The sequence below is a fragment of the Lagenorhynchus albirostris genome, chromosome 10 (genome assembly GCF_949774975.1).
Source record: "Lagenorhynchus albirostris chromosome 10, mLagAlb1.1, whole genome shotgun sequence".
Lineage (NCBI taxonomy): Eukaryota > Metazoa > Chordata > Mammalia > Artiodactyla > Delphinidae > Lagenorhynchus > Lagenorhynchus albirostris.
In genome coordinates this window covers 78,717,323-78,741,180 of record NC_083104.1, presented here as the reverse complement: position 1 = coordinate 78,741,180, position 23,858 = coordinate 78,717,323, and the positions used below count along the sequence as shown (strand labels likewise).

General features: G+C 47.4%; 1 pseudogene; it reads right to left on the bottom strand.

Annotated features, from left to right (window-relative positions):
- Window positions 1–14,927: 14,927 nt before the first annotated feature.
- LOC132527914 (basic proline-rich protein-like) lies at window positions 14,928–18,313 on the bottom strand (annotated as a pseudogene).
- Between the last annotated feature and the right edge of the window lie 5,545 nt (window positions 18,314–23,858).

Sequence of the window (23,858 nt, the reverse complement as noted above, 5' to 3'; positions counted from 1 at the left end):
TGGATGCTGAAATTCTGATTAATGAAAGAGGTATTATTTTAAAAAAACTTTTAAGAAGCTTTGATTTTCTAAGAAAAAGATGATAAAAATATAAGCTATTCTTATGTAAAGATGTTACAGTAGACATATAAAGGACTTAGACACATATCTGTACCCAGCTGCAAGAGAGAGCATGAAAAGTAGTCTTTATTCCTAGTGGCCATGTAATCAGTGATCACTGAGGGTTTGCTATATGGACCAAGGGGAGGATGGACATGTGGGTCTCTGCCGCATGGGCTTCTTCCACATCAAAAAATACAAACAACATTGTCATTTTTAACAAATGCATGGACATTGATTCAATGTCCTTTAATTCAATGTCATTTTAGTATCAGCTTTATGTTTTAGATGGAGTAAGAATTTTTCTCACCTCATTAAAGCTTTGTTTCAAAGAGAAACTTTTAAGGAACTAGACAAGATGAGGAAATATATGGAGATGCTCAGTCACAGAGGCCAGTGGTCAATCCAGCGGCTGCCAGAGCCTCTCTATAATTAGTGATTAGTGTCCAGTGGGCAGGTGATGCTGTATCAGGCAGCATGAGGCACATGGCAGCAATATTTGGGCAAGAAACACAAAATACAGTCCTGACTCTCTCCCTCTATTTTCCATCTATGCAACAAGGATTGAGAAATTATCTCTTGATTTAGAGAGAAAAAATGTAAACTCATGCTCTAATTACCTCAGACACTTGATGATAAAAAAGATAAATCCATGGTTCAAATTGTGCTGAAGTTTCAAAGGAAATATGTGCTTGTTTTTTCACATTTTTTCCAGTTAAAGATTATTTAGTGTATTCACGTCAGAGTATCTGTGCTTTCTCATCTATGTCCGCTATGGTTCAAACCTTGAATGCTTAGAATTTAATAAGGTGTAGTGGTGGCTATAAAGGAATAAAAAATAGGATCCCTGCTGTTGAGGAGCCCTTAGAATGTCAGCCATGGAAAAGGGGTCTGTTAGCTGATCTCCTCAAACCTTGTCTCTGTTCTTTGCCCAGTTCACCATCGACCTTGCACTGCATCTCCCACTGCTTTCATCATGTTTTCTCTTAGAATGGCTTTCAAGCCCCTCCACAGTATGGTCTAAACCTTCCTCCAAGTTGGCCTTTCACCATTTCCAAGGGAGAAACAGGCAGGCAGGCTAGTGTTTCAACTGTTCTGAGACCAGCAAACCTATCTTTACAGCTCAGGCTTCTCATGGTGCTGCCCCAACTCAGAATGCAGCCCCCTCCTCCATCTACCCAAATCCTGCCCATCTCTCCTCTTCCTTGAAACTCTCTCAACTCCTCCCTTATATATACATGTCTCTTTTCTGGTTTCCTTTTTTTTTTTTAAGACTTTAATTTTTTAGAACAGTTTCAGGTTCACAGCAAAATTGAGAAGAAGGTACAGAGATTTCTCATATACCTCCTACCTCCACTCATGCATAGCCTCCTCTATTACCAACATCCCCCACCAGAGTGGTACCTTTGTTACTAGTGATGAACTTATGTTGACACATCATAATCACATCATTCACAGTTTACATTAGGGTTCACTCCTGGTGTTGTACATTCTATGGGTTTAGAAAAAAATACAATGACATGCGTCCACCATTATAGTACCATACAGACTATATACAGAGTCTTGTTAGTTCCTTTTAATTCTAGGCATTTTTGCATTACCATTTAACTGCTTTAGGAGTATATGCCTTTCCACTCTCATTTATTAAACAAATGCTTAATGAACACTTATTGTCTGCCAGACACCATGACTGGAACTGGACATACAACAGTGAACAAAAGAGGGCCAGTCTCTACCCTCCTAGAGGTTAAAAGTCAGTGAGGCAAGACAGACTATAAGTAAACAAGCAAACAAACAAACATAAAGTAATTTCAAATAATAAGTGCTGCAAAGGCAAAACAAAAAATCCCCCAAACTTTAGGAAGTTATGAAAGAGTAATTGTGGGGGTGGGACCTAAATTAGATGGTGTGGAGGGTGAAGGCAGGGTGTGGCCAGGGAAGTTCTCTGAGGAAGTGACATTTAAACAGGTAACTGAAAGGTGGATAGGAGTCAGGCAGCCAGAAGAAAGATGGTAGGAAGACTATTCTAAGGAACAGCATCTGCAAAGGTCCTAAGGTAGGAAAGAAGGAGCTCAGGGAATTTGAGGAACTGAAAGACGCTGGGGAGGCAAAGGAAAGATGGGAAAGATAAAGCCCACTTCCTACCAACTAGACCTTGAACACCATAAGCCAGGGGACCCCTTTTTATCTTTTGTCTATCACCCTTCACTCCACCCTGAGTACTGAGCACAGTACTTATCACACAGTAGGTACACCAACACATTGAAGGATTGGACTACCTATTGATTTATAGTCTTACTGAGACATCGAGAGTGACATAGGAAATTATAATAAAGTATGAAATAATGCATAATCAAGCAGAGTTGTTTTAAGACTCTGGTAGGTCCGAGGCACTCTTATTCTCAGAGGCCCTACTACCCTACATCACTCAAAACATGTTAAAATGAACCTACAATTTACATCAAACATTATTTATGTGTTACCACCTAAGACTAGAGTTGAATTGAAGTTGCTTTTCATAATGTTAAATTTGTGGACATTTAAAGACACATATTAATTTTGATTTTGCAAGTTTTTTTAAGTCAACTTTTTCCTGGTCTCAAACATTTCTTTAGACCCTAGAAAGAACTGCAGGTCTTGAGCACTTTGTGTAATAGGTTCCAGACACTGTGATCAAGGGGTAGAACAAACAACAAATGCTACAGGGATTCAGGGAAAGGAGACATCAGTAGGAGCAGGAAGGCTCACATGCTGTAGGAGTGGGAGCAAAACAGGCTCATTACCTGTTTTGTTTTGTTTCACTTTGATAGATTTATATCTTGTAATTTGGTTGCTGTTGTAATGATATTTATCATATTATGTATTTATAGTATAATATTATTATCTATATTCAATACATTAGAGCTCTATGGCTTATTTAGGACTCGTTACACGTTTGTACCCTTAAACACCATCAATTTTATCTCCCCAACCCCCATTCCCTGATTACCACCATTTTATTCTGTTTTTGTTTCTGTTTTTACAGGTGTGACTTTTTTAGATTCCACATATAAGTGGTGTCATACTTGTTCTCTGTCTGACTTGTCACTTAGAACCATGCGCTCGGGGTCCCTATGCTGTCACAAACAGCAGGTAACCTGTGACTTGCCTCACTTACAGCTGTAGCTCCCAGGAGACAGAGGAAGTAAGAGGCACTGCTCATCTGGGCCCAACTTGGACCCCAAAGCAGATAAGTAGGTCAACTGGAAGCACTCAGAGTCTTGGTAAAAAGTAACCATGTCTTTTTAAAGTTTGGAGTACCCAAGAACAGACACAGATTTTTTTTTTTTTTTTTTTGGCGGTACGCGGGTCTCTCACTGCTGTGGCCCCTCCCGCCGCGGAGCACAGGCTCCGGACGCGCAGGCCCAGCGGCCATGGACCACGGGCCCAGCCGCTCCGCGCCACGCGGGATCCCCCCGGACCAGGGCACGAACACGCGTCCCCTGCATCGGCAGGCGAACCCCCAACCACTGCGCCACCAGGGAAGGCCCAGACACAGATTTTATAAAGGCAAACGTCAAACCATTCAGGAAAAAAAACAAAGGTCTGATTAGCTGGCCAGAGACACTAAACAGGAGGATGTGTCCAGAGGGTAAGAGAACAGTCACAACCCAACATGAAGCTACAGTGGACAATGGGAAGGACAGGAAGCTGCGAGCCGGGAGACTCTTGACTGAGGTCAGGTTTGAAAAAGGAGGGCACGAATGCAGCAAAAGTGTCTGAGTCTGTCTGGACTGTTCAGACTGTGCCAGAACAAAACACACAGACTGAGTGACTTCAACAACAGATATTTCTCTCTTACATTCTGGACACTGAGAAGTCCAAGATCAGGGTGTCAGCAAAGGTAAGCTTCATTCTGAGACCTCCTCTCTTGACTTTTGACTTGTAGGTGAGCACCATCTCGCTGAGTGTTCACAGGACCTCTTCTTTGTGGACACGGGGCGGGGGGGAGGGGGAGGGGGAGGGGAGGGAGAGGGAGAGCTCTTTTGTGCCTCTCCTTTTTTTTTTGAATTTTATTTATTTTTTATACAGCAGGTTCTTATTAGTCATCAATTTTATACGCATCACTGTATACATATCAATTCCAATCTCCCAATTTATCACACCACCCCACCCCGCCCCCCGCCACTCTCCCTCCTTGGTGTCCATATGTTTGTCCTCTACATCTGTGTCTCTTATTTCTGCCCTGCAAACTGGCTCATCTGTACCATTTTTCTAGGTTCCACATATATGCGTTAATATATGATATTTGTTTTTCTCCTTCTGGCTTACTTCACTCTGTATGACAGTCTCTAGAACCATCCACATCTCTACAAATGACCCAATTTTATTCCTTTTTATGGCTGAGTAATATTCCATTGTATATATGTACCACATCTTCTTTATCTATTCATCTGTCAATGGGCATTTAGGTTGCTTCCATAACCTAACTACTGTAAATATTGCTGCAGTGAACACTGGGGTGCATGTGTCTTTCTGAATTATGGTTTTCTCTGGGTATATGTCCAGTAGTGGGATTGCTGGGTCATATGGTAATTCTATTTTTAGTTTTTTAAGTAATCTCCATACTGTTCTCCATAGAGGCTGTATCAATTTACATTCCCACCAACAGTGCAAGAGGGTTCGCTTTTCTCCACACTCTCTCCAGCATTTGTTGTTTGTAGATTTTCTGATGATGGCCATTCTGACTGGTGTGAGGTGATACCTCATTGCAGTTTTGATTTGCATTCCTCTAATGATTAGTGATGCTGAGCATCCTTTCATGTGTTTGTTCGCAGTCTGTATATCTTCTTTGGAGAAATGTCTATTTAGGTCTTCTGCCCATCTTTGGATTGGGTTGTTTGTTTTTTTAATATTGAGCTGCAGATTAATCCTTTATCCATTGATTCATTTGCAAATATTTTCTCCCCTTCTGAGGGTTGTCTTTTCATCTTGTTTGTAGTTTCCTTTGCTTTGCAAAAGCTTTTAAGTTTCATTAGGTCCCATTTGTTTATTTTTGTTTTTATTTCCATTACTCTAGGAGGTGGATCAAAAAAGATCTTGCTGTGATTTATGTCAAAGAGTGTTCTTCCTATGTTTTTCTCTGAGAGTTTTATAGTGTCCGGTCTTACATTTAGGTCTCTAATCCATTTTGAGTTTATTTTTGTGTATGGTGTTAGGGAATAGTCTAATTTCATTCTTTTTTTTTTTTTTTTTTGCGGTACGTGGGCCTCTCACTGTTGTGGCCTCTCCTGTTGCGGAGCACAGGCTCTGGACGCACAGGCCCAGCGGCCATGGCTCATGGGCCCAGCCGCTCCGCGGCATGTGGGATCTTCCTGGACTAGGGCACAAACCCGTGTCCCCTGCATCGGCAGGCGGACTCTCAACCGCTGCGCCACCAGGGAAGCCCTAATTTCATTCTTTTACATGTAGCTGTCCAGTTCCCCCAGCACCACTTATTGAAGAGACTGTCTTTTCTCTATTGTATATCCTTGCCTCCTTTGTCATAGATTAGTTGACCATAGGTTCATGGCTTTATCTCTGGGCTTTCTATCCTGTTCCATAGATCTATATTTCTGTTTTTGTGCCAGTACCATATTGTCTTGATTACTGTAGCTTTGTAGTATAGTCTGAAGTCAGGGTGTCTCCGTTTTTTTCCCTCAAGACTGCTTTGGCTATTTGGGGTCTTTTGTGTCTCCATACAAATTTTAAGATTTTCTGTTCTAGTTCTGTAAAAAATGCCATTGGTAATTTGATAGGGATTTCATTGAATCTGTAGATTGCTTTGGGTAGTATAGTCATTTTCACAATATTGATTCTTCCAATCCAAGAACATTCTTCCAATCCATTTATTTCTCCTCTGATCTTTATGATTTCTTTCCTTCTAGTAACTTTAGGTTTTGTTTGTTCTTCTTTCCTTAGTTCCTTTAGGTGTAAGGTTAGATTGTTTATTTGAGATTTTTCTTGTTTCTTGAGGTAGGCTTGTATTGCTATAAATCTCCCTCTTAGAACCGCTTTTGCTGCATCCCACAGGTTTTGGATCATTGTGTTTCGTTGTCATTTGTCTCTAGGTATTTTTTGATTTCCTCTTTGATTTCTTCAGTGATCTCTTGGTTATTTAGTAATGTATTGTTTAGCCTCCATGTGTTTGTGTTTTTTACTTTTTTTTCCCTGTAATTGATTTCTAATCTCATAGCGTTGTGGTCAGAAAAGATGCTTGATGTGATTTCAATTTTCTTAAATTGACTGAGGCTTGCTTTGTGACCCAAGAAGTGATCTTCTTGGGTCATAAAGAACATTCTGGAGAATATTCTGTGTACACTTGAGAAGAAAGTGTAATCTGCTTTTTTTGGATGGAATGTCCTATAAATATCAATTAAATCTATCTGGTCTATTGTGTTATTTAAAGCTTGTGTTTCCTTATTAATTTTCTGTTTGGATGATATGCCCATTTGTGTAAATGAGGTGTTAAAGTCCCCCACTATTATTGTGTTACTGTCAGTTTCCTCTTTTATAGCTGTTAGCAGTTGCCTTATGTATTGGGGTGCTATGTTGGGTGCATATATATTTATAATTGTTATATCTTCTTCTTGGATTGATCCCTAGATCATTATATAGTGTCCATCCTTGTCTCTTGTAATATTCTTTATTTTAAAGTCTATTTTACCTGATATGCGTATTGCTACTCCAGCTTTCTTTTGATTTCCATTTGCATGGAATCTCTTTTTCCATCCCTTCACTTTCAGTCTGTATGTGTCCCTAGGTCTGAAGTGGGTCTCTTGTAGACAGCATATATATGGGTCTTGTTTTTGTATCCATTCAGCGAACCTGTGTCTTTTGGTTGGAGCATTTAATCCATTCACGTTTAAGGTAATTATCGATATATATGTTCCTATGACCATTTTCTTAATATGTTCCTATGACCATTTTGGGTTTGTTTTTGTAGGTCCTTTTCTTCTCTTGTGTTTCCCACTTAGAGAAGTTCCTTTAGCATTTGTTGTAGAGCTGGTTCGGTGGTGCTGAATTCTCTTAACTTTTGCTTGTCTGTAAAGCTTTTGATTTCTCCATCGACTCTGAATGAGATCTTTGCCTGGTAGAATAATCTTGGTTGTAGTTTCTTCCCTTTCATCACTTTAAGTATATCATGCCACTCCCTTCTGGCTTATAGAATTTCTGCTGAGAAATCAGCTGTTAACCTTATGGGAGTTCCCTTGTATGTTATTTGTCGTTTTTCCCTTGTTGCTTTCAATAATTCTTCTTTGTCTTTAATTTTTCTCAATTTGATTACTATGTGTCTCAGCGTGTTTCTCCTTGGGTTTATCCTGCCTGGGACTCTCTGCACTTCCTGGACTTGGGTGGCTATTTCATTTCCCATGTTAGGGAAGTTTTCAACTATAATCTCTTCAAATATTTTTCTTGGGTACTTTCTCTCTCTCTTCTCCTTCTGGGACCCCTATAATGTGAATGTTGTTGTGTTTAATGTTGTCCCAGAGGTCTCTTAGGCTGTCTTCATTACTTTTCATTCTTTTTTCTTTGTTCTGAAGCAGTGAATTCCACCATTCTGTTTTCCAGGTCACTTATCCGTTCTTCTGCCTCAGTTATTCTGCTATTGATTCCTTCTAGTGTAGTTTTCATTTCAGTTATTGTATTGTTCATCTGTTTGTTTGTTCTTTAATTCTTCTAGGTGTTTGTTCTTTAATTCTTTTAGGCCTTTGTTAAACATTTATTGCATCTTCTTGATCTTTGCCTCCATTCTTTTTCGAAGGTCCTGGATCATCTTCACTATCATTATTCTGAATTCTTTTTCTGGAAGGTTTCCTATCTCCACTCATTTAGTTGTTTTTGTGGAGTTTTATCTTGTTCCTTCATCTGGTACACAGCCCTCTGCCTTTTCATCTTGTCTACTTTTCTGTGAATGTGGTTTTTGTTTCACAGGCTGCAGGACTGCAGTTCTTCTTGCTTCTGCTGTCTGCCCTCTGGTGGATGAGGCTATCTTAAGAGGCTTGTGCAAGTTTCCTGATGGGAGGGACTGGTGATGGGTAGAGCTGGGTGTTGCTCTGGTGGGCAGAGCTCAGTAAAACTTTAATCTGCTTGTCTGCTGATGGGTGGGGCTGGGTTCCCTCCCTGTTGGTTGTTTGGCCTGAAGCGACCCAACACTGGAGCCTACCTGGCTCTTTGGTGGGGCTAATGGCGGACTCTGGGAGGGCTCATGCCAAGGAGTACCTCCCAGAATTTCTGCTGCCAGTGTCCTTGTCCTCATGATGAGCCACAGCCACCCCCTGCCTCTGCAGCAGACCCTCCAACACTAGCAGGTAGGTCTGGTTCTGTCTCCTATGGGGTCACTGCTCCTTACCCTGGGTCCCGATGCGCACACTACTTTGTGTGTGCCCTCCAAGAGTGGAGTCTCTGTTCCCCCAATCCTGTCAAAGTCCTACAATCAAGTCCCACTAGCCTTCAAAGTCTGATTCTCTAGGAATTCATCCTCCCGTTGCCGGACCCCCAGGTTGGGAAGCCTGACGTGGGGCTCAGAACCTTCACTCCAGTGGGTGGACTTCTGTGGTATAATTGTTCTCCAGTTTGTGAGCCACCCACCCAGCAGTTATGGGATTTGATTTTATTGTGATTTTGCCCCTCCTACCATCTCATGGTAGCTTCTCCTTTGTCTTTGGATGTGGGGTATATTTTTGGTGAGTTCCAGTGTCTTCCTGTCAATGATTGTTCATCAGTTAGTTGTGATTCTGGTGCTCTTGCAAGAGGGAGTGAGCGCACTTCCTTCTACTCCGCCATCTTGAACCAATCTCTGTGCCTCTTCTTATAAGGGCACTAATCCTATTGTGAGGACCCCACCCTCATGACCTCATCTAACCCTAAATACCACCCAAAGGCCCATCTCTAAATACTATCATATTGTGGGTTAAAGCTTCAACAAAAGAATTTGGGGGGGACATTATCCAGTTTATAGCAAAAGTATATACCTAAAAAGGGACAAGACTTGAAAAAAAATGTGTGTTTTTTTTTTTTATCCTAAAGCAGTGTAATAGTGCAGAAAAGGGCAAGGGCTTCAGAGTCAGACAGACCTAGACTGAATCCCATTTACTAACCATGTAACCTTGGAGAAGTTACCTAACATCTCTAGGCCTCAGTTTCCATGGCTGTAAAATGGAGATAAGTGGGCGTGCATTATAGGATTGTTGTAAGAATTAACGAGGTAGAGAATCTAGAGTACCTGGACCAGAGAAAAGGGCTTTTCCGGGTTTTGATGGAGCACGGAAGGTACAGATATGTTGCTCAAGGGCATAAATTGTGATGGTAATGGGTGATGGAAAGCAGCCATTTAATGCTGAAATGTTTCATGAATACTGGCCTCACTGAGTGGGAGGAAGGTCTGGGCAACGTCTCCAGAACCTTCCAGCTCTGAAGTCCCATGAATTCACATAAATTCACACATTGATGAGGAAGCAGATATATTCACCTCATCTGCTTTGTTGTTGCTATCCATTCTTACAAATACTTTCTCATTCATTCTTCACTGTTATCTGACAACCTAATAATAATAGCAACTATTATTAGTTCTATTTTACAAATGGGCAAACTGAAGCTCAGAGAATTGGATTACTTAGCCCAATATCGTATTGCTAGAAAATTACGGGATATGGATTTGCATCCAGCACCTCCTGGCTCCCACCTCAGAACACCAGCTTACCTGCTCTAACTTTTGTGATGTTGGATACACATCATACAGATATCAGTAGGAAGATACTGAAGCACGAAATGAATGGGATATTGTAAGAGAATGCATGCCTGCCTTTAAATGAGCTGTCTCCAAGCTTGGACCAATTCCAGCTGGGGTACCAATAGAATTTATATATGAGAAGGTTGTTGGCAGGTGTCCAGGGACTATGGAGCCAGGGAGGGGTGCCAGAGGACTGTTGATGGGTACACACTGTTCCAGTTTGGGAAAAGGGGAAGAAAGTTGATTCTTCAGACTGTAGGAGCCAGTCCTGGCCAAAGTTCTTGAAGGGCAATATGTGGACATCAACAGGGGGAAGGAAATCATTACTAGGTGCCAGCAAGTTTTCCCTGAGAAGACATTATTCCAGATGAATCTTGCTGGAGTGGTTTTTTGATAGGGTAAAAGACTGGTATGTTTTTATTTAGACAATGCCTTTTGCTTATTATAATCAGCAAGTTAGAAATGTGTAGACTGGAGGACATGGATTCATAGCAAATTGAAAACCGATATTTTTCTAATTAATAATGAATTTAAAATTTCCTCATTTCCAGGAAAAATATAATGTTTTTGGTTATCTACTTTAAAAAATTGAGACAATTGTAGATTTACATGCAGTTGTAAGAAATAAAACAGAGAGCTCCTCTGTACACTGTCCAATTTCCCCCAGTAGTTAAATTTTGCAAAGTTATAGTACTATTTTACAATCAGATTATTGACACCACTGATCTGATTCTGATTTCCCCAGTTTTACTTGTACTCATTTGTGTGTGTGTGTGTGTATTAAAATCTATACAATTTTATCACCCATGCAGTATTGCCTATCCACCACCACAATCAAGGTACTGAATAGCTCCATGTGAAAAATAATTTTTAATGGAGATGGAATTTTAAGTAAGCCTTGAAGGACAAAGGAGAGAAAAGAATATTTCAGAAGAAAGAAGAGTGAAAAAAAAATCAGAGACATGGATGAATTTTGGATGTGGGGGAGGGCACTAGGTCTTTTAAAGGGAGGAATGGCTAATGAGAGAAAAGATAACCAGGTTAGTTAGATAAGATGCATAGCTACATTATAAATGGCCTGAATATCAGGGATCATATTGCTTGTATTTAAAAACAGGGAATTCCCTGTTGTTCCAGTGGTTAGGACTTGGTGCTTTCAATGCCATGGTCTGGCTTCAATCCCTGGTCAGGGAACTAAGATCTTGCAAGCCACGTGGCGTGGCCCCAAAAAGTAAAAATAAAAAATAGTATACCTGCTAATCAGTGTTTTTGCACTTGCTGTTCCCTTTGCACAAAACACTCTTCTCCACAGATACTCAGGTCTGGCTCCATCTCATTATTCAGATCTCAGCTTAAAGGTCACCTCCACAGGGGAGGCTTCCCTGATCACCCATCCTAGAGTACCCAGCCTGCTCACTCTGCTCCACCTCCCTGCTTTATTTCTTTCATAGAACCTACTATTTTAAAAAAATCTTATGTATGTGTTTAATTACTTGTTTATTATTTCTTTCCCCCCATAGCATTTATGCTTTATAAGAGAAGAAATCTTGACTGTTTTGCTTACAGCTGTATCTGACTGCCAAGCACAGCATCACCACACAGTAGGTGCTTAATAGTTGTGGAATGAATAAACAGGCTCCCTGTAGAAGTTGTGGCATATACAGCTTTGAAGCTTCCTTGGCCTTGCGTCCCTCTTCCTATTTTTCCTTCCTATTCTCTCTGACTTCGTGGGTTCTGAATGCACAAATATAAAATGGAGGCGACCATCATTACTCCTCTGTAGGCTTCCCAAATTTCACTTCAAACCATACAAAAAGCGGGTGCTGAGTAGTAAGAGGATACAAGGGTATTATTTGTTAATATGTGATCATGCCCCATAAAAGGCCATTCATTGATTTACAGATTTTGTGCCCATACTAAGTACTAGGCAGCAGCCAGAGAGACCCTACCTTCAAAGAGCTCAGAGCCTAGCATGGGAGAGAGGTGTGGAAAGGGAATGTTGCCTGCCATTCCAGTAAACAATGAATGTTGCCCACAATCAAGCCATCAGCCACTGCAGCTGACCCTGAGGGTGTGTCCTTTAGGGAATTCAGCATGGAGAAAAACAGGATACTGGCCCTACAAAGTTAAGATGCATATCAAAGGAATAATTTCAATGAGCCCAGACTCTTGCATCTTCCCATATGTAGAAAAGCACTAAAATCATTAATTTGAGATTTCTGTTTTTTTGTATTTAGCAGTGATCTTTTAATGCTTTTTTTTTTTTTTTCCAACAAAAACTATATATCCAGGCTCCTCCCTCACCTCTTTGGAGCAGATCCTCAGAGTATCTGAGAGGCTGTCTCCCAAGCTATAGTCCTCAGTCAGGTCCCTGAATAAAACTTAACTTGAAACTCTTAGGTTGTGTTTTTCTTCAGTCAACACAGGTATGTAAATTTACAGTAATCACGAAAAGTGCAACAATGGAGGCATGAACTAGGTGCAGCGCTGCAGCCACTTAACATCTGAGTCAGAAAAGGATTCATAGAGGAGGAACCACTGAGATTAGGACTGGAAATAAGAGTAGGTATTTACCAGGTAATCAATCAGAATGAGGGCAGCTTTACATATTCCTAAAGATAACTCTATCCCTCTCACCACCATTTTTCTTTTCTTTCTTTCTCCTTTTCTCTCCCCCCCACCCCCATTTCTCCTTTCCTTACTTCCTATCATTTAATAGTTTCTGAGCATCTATATCTCTCTGGAGAGATACAAAAAGGCAGACTCAGTTCCCTGACCTCAGGATGTTCCAAGGCACAGACACTAGAGCTCCCAATCTGGAATCACACCCCAGGTTCAAATCCCAGCTCCACCAGTGCTCACTAGCTTTGTGACATATGAAAGGAACTTGACCTCTCTAGGCATCAGCTTCCTCATCCACAAAATGGGGATATTAACAGTACTAACCTCACTGTTCCTTGTGTATGGTAAATATTCAATAAATAGAGCTGTAATTATTATTATTATTTTCAATAAACTATTTAAAGTCATGGGACTAGAAGAGGGAAAGAATGAAGCACAGGATACCAATGTTAATCACAACCATATCTTCTCATATGTCTTCTGATAGTCTTTTATCAACTCATTTTCGTCTATGTTGATGAAGTAAAATTTGTTTAACTGTCTATGACCATATTCACTTCCTTTTCTCATCACTCAGTTTCCATACATTCTATATCAACTGATGGCTTCAACCTGGCTTCCCAAAATATTTTCTCATGATTTGGGAGAGGCAGGTCAAGGTACCAAAGAGTCCCTGGGAGGTATGAGAGTAGGCTAAGTGCAGAAGATGAAGGTCAGCCTTCTGGGGAGGAGTGTTCCCAGGGAGCAGAGGAGTAGGGCAGAGGCCCACACTCAAATGCTCGCAGAGACCTGGCAGGAAGCAATGTGTGCATCTGGCTGCAGATGCAGTAAGGACTGCATCTAACGTATCTAATAACTGTCTTTTGCTAATACGTGGGGAATAAAGGTCCAGTGTTGATGGAAAGAATGAATCTTTCTTTCCCCCCAAAGTTGAACATCTAGATTTTTATAAGAAATCTAATATTTTAAGGTTAGCAACTAATTTTTAAAAATTAAAAGATGGGCTTCCCTGGTGGCGCAGTGGTTGAGAGTCTGCCTGGCGATGCAGGGGACACGGGTTCGTGCCCCGGTCTGGGAAGATCCCACATACCGCGGAGCGGCTGGGCCCGTGAGCCATGGCCACTGAGCCTGCGCGTCCAGAGCCTGTGCTCTGCAACGGGAGAGGCCACAACAGTGAGAGGCCCGCGTACCGCCAAAAAAAAAAAAGAAAACAAGTCTACAGGCATGTTGGAGACAGGAGGTAAGAGGGCAGGGCACAACCTTTAAAAGAATGACATAGCTATTGAGGATATGACATAAAGTGGTTCGAACCCATTAGGCCCAAGATGGTGGCAAGATTCAACTTCCAGTAGACCTTGAGCCTCATTATACACTCGTAATATATTAACATGCTAAATGACACACCCACAGGCACCACGATGGTTCTGAGGCCAACCATAAAAGGCCAAAAAGTGGGTGGTGATCCAGTTCCTAGAAATCTCTACCCCTCCCTCCCAAATAGTTAGAATAATCCTCCTACTCATTAGCCTATGGACTAACTATCCCATATTTCTTTGGGGTCGCTCTCGCCTTCTGAGAAGGACCACATTCTGTCTATAGAATGTGTATCTCTGATTTCACTTTACCGTGGCTCTGCTCTTGAATTCTTTCCTGCCTGAAGCCAAGGACCTCACTTGACGGCCTGTTCCAGGGACTCATCTGAGACATGGGGCATGACCATCCTCTTGCACCCTATTTTCCTGCAACCTCTTTACAAAGGTTATTAATAAATTTATTTCTTACCTATCACTTTGCCTCTCACTGAATTCCTTCTGTGCCGAGACATGAAGAACCTGAGCTTCATTAATTCCTGAGACAAGTTGTGTGGTTTCAGTTGGAAGACTGTGGGTTCGAGTCCCAACCGAGGGGTGCGGTTTCAGGCTGAGCCCACTGGCCCATGAGCCTGGACTCTGAGACTGTTCAACGTCCCAGGTGCAGACAGCCTCCCAGTCGTCTACACTGGACTCTGGAAGCCACACAGCTGGTTGTAGAAGCAACAGAACTAGAACAGCGCTGACAAAGCCTGAGTAATTTTGTCGTTACAGGCTGAATTTAAGCCTATGTTTCTCCGACAGTCTACGTCCCCTGGTGGCCGACTTCTTGCACCAAGGACTATCACTTACGTGAATTTTGTTTAGTAGTCGCTCAGGGAAACCTTTACTGCAAAGATAGGAAGTGGGAAGCCAGAACGTGTAGGTTTTGTTTTGTTTAGGTCTTGGTTTGTTCTTTCCTTGGAGAACTTATTTCTTTCTCTTTTCTCTCCCTGTTCTCTACTTTTTTCATTCTAGCTTTCCCTTGGTGAGCGCCAAGTTCCCAAACTGCAGAATCCAATTCAGGTGGTCCCTGACGGGCGACACCCTCGCCCTGGACCTATCTCTGAGGAATAACTCTTCTTTGCACGAGGATCTGCTTTCAGCTACGAGTCTGACTGGAGAAAAGCTGATAAACTCACTTCAAGTGTGAATAGCGGCAAAGTCAGCGGCCCAGGGTTTCGAGGTCTAAGAAGGTACTCGAAGTCATCTGTTCCCTCCTGAGAAGGGTTTTGCTGTTCTTTAACTTCTTTAACGTCAAAGTCAACTTCCCATCCCTGGAATTGCAGGGCCCTCAGTGGGTGGCCGGGACAGACCTCCAGGTGGCCTGGTCAGGGAGAGAGGGCCCCTACTACTGAGGGTAAAGGCCAGCAAATGGGGCAAAAGGAGACAATTGGCGAATTTAGGTAAACGGCAGGAGGGGGTTCCTCTGACTCCTTTTGAAACCTTCCCGTTAACTGGAAATTAAAAAAAGAAAAAAAGGTACTTTAAAAAAGTGACTCAGGTAGGCCTGGAGAAAGCGAGGAGGAGGGAAACGAAGAATGAGAGGGAGAGAAGAGAACCTGAGGCGGGTCGGAGATAGCGAGGCGGGGGGTGGGGGGGCGTGGAGGGGGAGGGAGGAGGAGCGGGGGATGGGGGCGGGGGGAGGAGGACGAGCGGGCGGTGGGGGGTGGGGGGAGGGGGGCGGGGGGAGAAGAAGGAGCGGGGTGTGGGGGGGCAGGGGAGGAGGAGGAGAGGGGGCTGGGGGAGGAGGAGGAGTGGGGGGTGGGGGGCGGGGTGGGAGGTGGAGGAGCAGGGGTGGGGGTGCGGGGGGAGGAGGAGGAGCGGGGGGCGGGGGAGGAGGAGCAGGGGGTGGGGGGCAGGGGAGGAAGAGGGGGGTGGGGGGTGGGGGAGGAGGAGGGGGTGGGGGGTGGGGGAGGAGGAGGAGCAGAGGGCGGGGAGTGGGGGGAGGAGGAGGAGCGGGGGGTGGGGGCCGGGGGGAGGAGGAGGAGCAGGGGGTGGGGGGGCTGGGGGAGGAGGAGGAGCAGGGGGTGGGGGGCTGGGGGAGGTGGAGGAGGAGGGGGTTGGGGGGTGGGGGGCGGGGGGAGGAGGAGCGGGGGTGCGGGGGCTGGAGGATGAGGAGCGGGGGGCAGGGGGAGGAGGAGGAGCGCAGGTAGGTGGCGGGGGGAGGGGGCGGGGGGAGGAGAAGCGGGGGGTGGGGGGCGGGATTAGGAGGAGGAGCGAGGGGTGGGGGGCGGGGGAGGAGGAGGAGCGGGGGTGGGGTGAGGAGGAGGATCGGGGGTCGGAGGAGGAGCGTGGGTAGGGGGCGGGGGGAGGAGGAGCGGGGGTGTGGGTGGAGGAGGAGGGGGTTGGGGGGTGGGGGGAGGAGGAGGAGTGGGGGCGGGGGGCGGGTGGTGAGGGCTGGGGGAGGAGGAGTGGGGGGTGGAGGGCAGGGTGGGAGGTGGAGGAGCGGAAGGTGGGGGGCGGGGGGGAGGAGCAGGGGTGTGGGTGGAGGAGGAGGGGTGGGGGGTGGGGGGTGGAGGAGGAGCAGGGGAGAAGCAGGGGGTGGGGGGCGGGATTACGAGGAGGAGCGAGGGGTGGGGGGGCTGGGGGAGGAGGAGGAGCGGGGTGGGGGCGGGGGGGAGGAGGAGGAGCGGGGGTAGGGGGCGGGGGAGGAGGAGTGGGGGTGGGGCCAGGGGGAGGAGGAGGAGTGGGGGTGGGGCCAGGGGGGAGGAGAAGGAGCGGGGGGGGCGGGGGGCGGGGGAGGTGGAGGAACGGGAGTGGGGGGCGGGGGGAGGAGAAGGAGTGGGGGGGCAGGGGTCGGGGGAGGAGCAGAGGGCGGGGGGTGGGGGGAGGAGCAGGTGCAGGGGGCTGGGGGGGCTGGGGGAGGAGAAGGAGCGGAGGGGGTGGGGGGGTGGGGGGAGGAGTTGGAACGGCGGGGGGGGGGTGTGGGGGGAGTAGGAGGAGCACGGAGCGGGGGGCGGGGGCCGGGGTAGTGGGGGTGTGGGGGGCTGGGGTAGTTGGAGGGGGAGGGGAGGAGGCAAGGGGAGGAGCAAGGGGAGGAGGAGGAGCGGGGGGGTGGGGGTGGAGGAGGAGAGGGAGGAGGAGGGGTGGGGGGTGGGGGGCGCGGGGAGGAGGAGGGGTGGGGGGTGGGGGGCGCGGGGAGGAGGAGGAGCAGAGGGCGGGGGGAGGAGGAGGAGCAGGGCAGTGGGGGGCGGGGGGAGGAGGAGGAGCGGAGTGTGGGGGGAGCAGGAGGAGCGGAGGGTGGAGGGAGCAGGAGGAGCAGAGGGTGGGGGGAGGAGAAGGAGCAGGGCAGTGGAGGGCGGGGGGGAGGAGGAAGAGCAGGGGGCGGGGGGAGAAGGAGTGGGGGCGGGGGCGGGGGTGCGGGTTAGCAGGGGGTGGGGGCTACGGGAGAAGGAGGAGGAGTGGGGGGTGGGTGGCAGGGTGGGAGGTGGAGGAGTGGAGAGTGGGGGTCGGGGGAGGAGGAGGAGCAGGGGTGCGGCAGGAGGAGGAGGAGCAGGGGGTGGGGGGCGGGATTAGGAGGAGTGGGGGTGGGGGCGGGAGGTGGAGGAGCAGGGGGGTGTGGGGGGCTGGAGCAGGAGGAGGAGCGGAAGTCGGGGGGCGGGGGGAGGAGGTGGATTGGGGCGTTGAGGGGGTGGGGGGTGGAGAAGGAGCGGGGGTTGGGGGGCGGGGGGAGGAGGAGGGGTTTGGGGGGTGGGAGGAGGAAGAGGAGCGGGATGTGGGGGGCTGGGGGAGGAGGAGGAGTGGGGGGCAGGGGAGGAGGAGGAGGGGGCGGAGGGAGGAGGAGGGGTGCGGGTATGGGGTGGGGGGAGGAGGAGCGTGGGGCTGGGGGCGCGGGGGGAGGACGTGGATCGGGGCGTGGGGGGTGGGGGGCGGTGGAAGGAGGAGGGGGTTGGGGGGTGGGAGGAGGAGGGGGTTGGGGGGTGGGGGCCGGGGGGAGGAGGAGGGGATTGGGGGTTGGGGGCAGGGGGAGGAGGATTGGTGGAGAGCGGGGGGGGGGGGGGGCGGGATTAGGAGGAGGAGCGGGGGGGGCGGGGGGAGGAGGAGGAGTGGGGGGGCAGGGGAGGAGGAGGAGGGGGCAGGGGGAGGAAGAGGGGGGCGGGGGGAGGAGGAGGGGCGCGGGTATGGGGCGGGGGGAGGAGGAGGAGCGGGGGGCGGGGGGAGGGGGCGGGATTAGGAGGAGGAGCGAGGGGTGGGGGGCTGGGGGAGGAGGAGGAGCGAGGGGTGGGGGGAGGAGCGGGGGTAGGAGCAGGGGTGGGGGGCGGGGGTAGGAGGAGGAGCGGGTTGGTGGGCAGTTTGGGCTGCAGGGTGGGTGCGGGCTGCGGGTGGACCCCTCTAGGACCACTGGCTTCCAGTGCTTTGGGGATGGGGGCGCTGTGGGCGGGGCGAGGACCGCGGGTTCTTACCTGCCTCCGCTTGGAGGCTGAAGCTCAAGTTCGGTGAACATTAAGTCCCGCTCGAGGTGAACCAGGGAGGAGGGAAAGCGAGGCATTTTAGGTCAGTCTTTTCTGTTCATCGGTGGCACCTGCATTGCAAAGACGTAGTGCAGGTTTTCAAGTTTAATAAAACACTTTTTCCTTTAGAAACTGTGGGCGGCGGGGTATGGGGAGGGAAAGGAAACCTTTGGCAGAACGGAGGGATTTGAGAAAGGGGATCTGGGGACCAGCTTCTGTGAGAGAAGTTTCGAACCTAAATGGGAAAATAAAGTTCTTAAACCGTCTTCATCCTTTTTTTTTTTTTTTAAGGTGTGGGGCGGGGCCAGGTAGGAACCTTCATTTTCCTTTCTCTTTTCACCAACCAATTAGTAGAAAGCGGCTTATTAGCAGCTGCAGCAGAAGCACTTGCTTCGTATGTAGGCAATGGGATAGGGAGAAAATTAGCTGGAAACTCCCCTTCACCTCCATCTCTCCTCATAGGGTCTAGTGAGATCAGTCTGGGACTGCTCAGAGGAAGTTTAAATGATTTGTGAAAAGCCCTGACATCTAGGATAATAAGGTATTAGTAGTAAGTAAGGAGGAAGCCCGGAGTTGTGAACACGTTAGGAGCAGGTATTGCGGAAGATGGATCATGAGGACGTCTCACACCAAAGGAAATCATAAGGCAAAGAAAGCGGAAGAGAAACTCACGTTTCCTCTTGATCAGTGGGGGTTAGCTACATTGTCATTTCCAAGTGGAAGATGCCAAAAGTTTAGTGAGAGTAATTTTCCTGACAGTTGGACAGGGAATATGCTATTACAATGAGACTACAGTCAGCTCCAAGGTTGTGACAGTGACCAATAAACTCTTCCCCAGATAGAGTTTTAGGAAATATGTTTAATTACTCCATAAAAGGAATCATCTAAATCATTAAAGACTTAAGTGCCAGAATATTCAGTCCTGCCCAAGTCAAAAATTAACAGCAAGCGACTTTTCAGTTACAAACAGCTACATAGAAGAGGATGACTAAATACTGCATATTCCTTCTCCAAGCTGCTGATCCAATAACCAACATGAAATTTAGTATCTATGATGGCTATTTCACTTTATCCTCTGTGCCTATTGTAATTTCTTAAACATAATAAGGCTCAATAAATATTTGTGGAATGCACTGTTCAGTTAATCATGTTTACCATATTATATTTATTAAGCTACCTGGAGACAAGCTCTGAGATGTAGAATTTCAGCCACCTTCTCAGCTGACATCATGTGGGATCTGGACTTTGAAATGAACCTGAGGATGTTAGCGCAGCAAGGAACTTTAGGGTTAGGTGAGTTAACCTATTTGTTTTCTCTTGAAAAACAGAGAGGGATGGTAACTTTCCTAAGATCACACAGCCTGTAGAGCTAGGATACAAATGCATCATCTTCTGACTCCTAGTCCTGTCTAGGATGGACACTAGCTCTTAGAGAAAGAGCAGCCTAAAGGACACATAATATTATGGAAGTCGATTTTCATTAGGAGGAAAAGTATCAGGAGAGGCACTGCAGTGGTGTGAGCAGAAGTCCTTTGCAGCCTCTTAGCTCCAGCTCTAGGAGCTCATAAGGGCATTCCATGTGAGTTGGCAATGCCAGAACTCTCAGATCTAGAAATAGCCAGTGCTAATATTAAAGTCTGTTCTTCCTTGTGGTTGTTCATCCTGAAGGCTCTAAGGAATAATTCATCTGTCCTTTTTCTGCATTCCTGTGAAGCAGGCCCTTCTTCATAATAATGAAGTCAAAATCCAGAGTTAAAATTTTAACTAAAAGCCAGGAACCTGAGATTGAAAATGATCTTGTCTTTTTGTCCAAAAAAGTACTACTTTTCATGTGTTTCCTTGTGGGAGCACTGCATGATCAGGGCAAGTAAAACCTGTGAAATAGTCTGGTTTTTCAGGGCACTGTTTGATTTTAGTGTGTGGGAGGGGGTTTTCCATAGAATTTCACCAATGTGTTTGCTTGGAGAAGAGAGTCAGAAGGCCTGGTGAAATTTAAAGTCCTTTAGAAGAAGTCATTAAGGAGAGGAAGTCTGTGAAGAAAAGAAGACAGTCTGAAATCCCCACTAAGAACCTAGTTTTATTTGCTCTGAGCCATTTTATCCTGGCTCTTGTATTGCTGAGTCTGTAAGAAAATGGGCAGAGGATGCGGATGTGTGGTTTACACAGATGTAGTTACATTCACACCCTTAGCAGGTTCATAATGGCAGGCCTGATATTCATCAGCTAACTCAGCCTTGAGCTCCCTGGTGCCCACACCCACCTGGGGGAGAAGAATGTCACTGACCATCATGAGGAAAAGCATACACACCCACACACCGCTGCTCAGCTCAGCTCAGCGATGGCCATAACTCCCAAGCACACTTGGTGATCCAGCTGGGGAGTGGCCGCATGGCTGCCACACTGTGGCTGACAGTGGGGAGGCTGACAGGTGGCTGCTCTGACCCAACTGAATCAAGCCATCCTCCATCCGTGGTCATCCACACCCTGCTTATAGAGCCACTGTATCCTACCTCCTTGGAAGAAGAGCCCCCAGGACCAGGGCTCTCTCCACACTGCCTCATCTTTGGCAGGACCTCTGAGTGTGTAGACTAAGCCCCACAGATGGAAGCAAGCCTTCCGGATGTCTCAGGAGACATTTTACCGCATCTGCAAAAAGCTGGCCCCCCAGCTTCAAATGGAGCCCCCCCACATGAAATTGTCGCTCTCTGTGCTGCAGAAAGCAGCTATTGGACCGTATTGGCTGGCTTCCCCGGTGCCTCTGACCGTGTGGGTAGATCTAGGGCTTGGTGTGCCTTCCACGAAATCAGGGTTGCCATCTGTGCTACCTTTTGGCACCTCCAGAAAAGGTGGCTTGACCAAGGAGGTCATGGAGAGCTCCCGATGTGTGCTGGGGCTACTGGAAGCACATGTAAAAGAACTATCTGAACAGCTGTCAGTGCCTTTCAGTAATTCTTTATGTCGTGCTGGTCCTGACCTTCATTTCAGCCAAGTGTTTGTCAGCTGCCCGTGATCCAGCCATAATTCACATGTGTTGGAAGCAAGTCAGCTTTGCCATAGGGGAGATGCAGGCACTCTCTTATCCACTGTCCAAAAAAAGAAACGGGGGCACCGCAAGGCTTGTCCCAGTGGGTGGTGGAGCATGCCCTCTCCATCAGGGGCTGACAGCCTGGTTCCAGCAACCCATCACCCCCGAGGACCTGTGTTCCAACAGGCGCTCTTGGCTGGCTGGGGCACTGTGGAGCAGTGTGGCCAGGGTAAGGCATGGGGAAGCAGCATGTTTCTGTGAGGTGGTCACTGGCTGCTCCTGGCTCCACAATCTGTGTATTGTCTGAGGAGAGGTCCAATGCCCAGAGCTGGACCAGAGCCTCCACCCTCACTATGGCATGGAGCAGAACCAGCCTGCAGAGTGGCAAAGGATGAGGCACAAAGGCGGCTCAGGTTCCAGGTGCATCAAGCCATCAGCTGGCACCTGGCATTCCAGGCCAGGCCAACTCGGGGTGATGACTATCCATCCTGCTTTTTCACGTAAATTCCACCTTCAGAACCTCTTTCTTCTTTCCATGTTAACCCTCCCTCCCTTTTCCATTCCTAAGAATTATTCTGTTGTTGATGTTTGTAACGCTCCAAGGTGTTGTATCTTTTTATAAAGTACCTGGAGAGGGCATGCAGGCTGGTCAGGGGCATGGCTGCTTTATAGCCCAAGCAGTTGATAGTGGCCCATCTATCAACTTTAACTTTCCTGAGCACTGCTTTTATCATCCATAAAGCCATAAACGTTTATCTATCATCTATCTATCTATCTATCTACACTTACACTTGTGCATACAAACCTGCTCTTCTCTGAACCAGCTCTGTTCAAAGAATAATCTTTATTGGTTTCCTGCTGCTGCTATGACAAATTGCCACAAACTTAGCCACTTAAAACACAAGTGGGACTTGCAGAAGGCACAGGGGTGACACACTGTTGTCCTCTGGGAGAATGGCAGTCCTGCAGGCTGGAGGGCATGGTGGGAGTGGGAGGGGACGTATGGGGCTGCAGGGGCAGGCAGGGGCCACAGGCCAAGCTAAGGAGGTAGAACGTATTCCTAAGAGCCAAAGGGAATCACTGATGGAATTTAATCAGGGGATGACGTGATCACTTTGGCCTTTAAAAAAGATAACCCTTAGTAGTAAAGAGGGATGAACTGGAGAGGAAGGAGAGGCAGCTGGGGGCAGCAGGACCAGCTAGGAGGTGAGCAGGAATATGCAGGAGGGCTGGAGACTCAACTGTACGGCCATGTGTGCGGAGGGTACTCGATCAGAACACACAGAAACTTCTTCCTTGTTAAGCACCCACCCTCTTCTGGTGGCGACTGGACATGAAATTGCCTCCCTCTGTGCCGCAGAAAGCAGCTGTTGGACCGTATTGGCTGGCTTCCCCGGTGCCTCTGACCGTGTGGGTAGATCTAGGGCTTGGTGTGCCTTCCACGAAATCAGGGTTGCCATCTGTGCTACCTTTTGGCACCTCCAGAAAAGGTGGCTTGACCAAGGAGGTCATGGAGAGCTCCCGATGTGTGCTGGGGCTACTGGAAGCACATGTAAAAGAACTATCTGAACAGCTGTCAGTGCCTTTCAGTAATTCTTTATGTCGTGCTGGTCCTGACCTTCATTTCAGCCAAGTGTTTGTCAGCTGCCCGTGATCCAGCCATAATTCACATGTGTTGGAAGCAAGTCAGCTTTGCCATAGGGGAGATGCAGGCACTCTCTTATCCACTGTCCAAAAAAAGAAACGGGGGCACCGCAAGGCTTGTCCCAGTGGGTGGTGGAGCATGCCCTCTCCATCAGGGGCTGACAGCCTGGTTCCAGCAACCCATCACCCCCGAGGACCTGTGTTCCAACAGGCGCTCTTGGCTGGCTGGGGCACTGTGGAGCAGTGTGGCCAGGGTAAGGCATGGGGAAGCAGCATGTTTCTGTGAGGTGGTCACTGGCTGCTCCTGGCTCCACAATCTGTGTATTGTCTGAGGAGAGGTCCAATGCCCAGAGCTGGACCAGAGCCTCCACCCTCACTATGGCATGGAGCAGAACCAGCCTGCAGAGTGGCAAAGGATGAGGCACAAAGGCGGCTCAGGTTCCAGGTGCATCAAGCCATCAGCTGGCACCTGGCATTCCAGGCCAGGCCAACTCGGGGTGATGACTATCCATCCTGCTTTTTCACGTAAATTCCACCTTCAGAACCTCTTTCTTCTTTCCATGTTAACCCTCCCTCCCTTTTCCATTCCTAAGAATTATTCTGTTGTTGATGTTTGTAACGCTCCAAGGTGTTGTATCTTTTTATAAAGTACCTGGAGAGGGCATGCAGGCTGGTCAGGGGCATGGCTGCTTTATAGCCCAAGCAGTTGATAGTGGCCCATCTATCAACTTTAACTTTCCTGAGCACTGCTTTTATCATCCATAAAGCCATAAACGTTTATCTATCATCTATCTATCTATCTATCTACACTTACACTTGTGCATACAAACCTGCTCTTCTCTGAACCAGCTCTGTTCAAAGAATAATCTTTATTGGTTTCCTGCTGCTGCTATGACAAATTGCCACAAACTTAG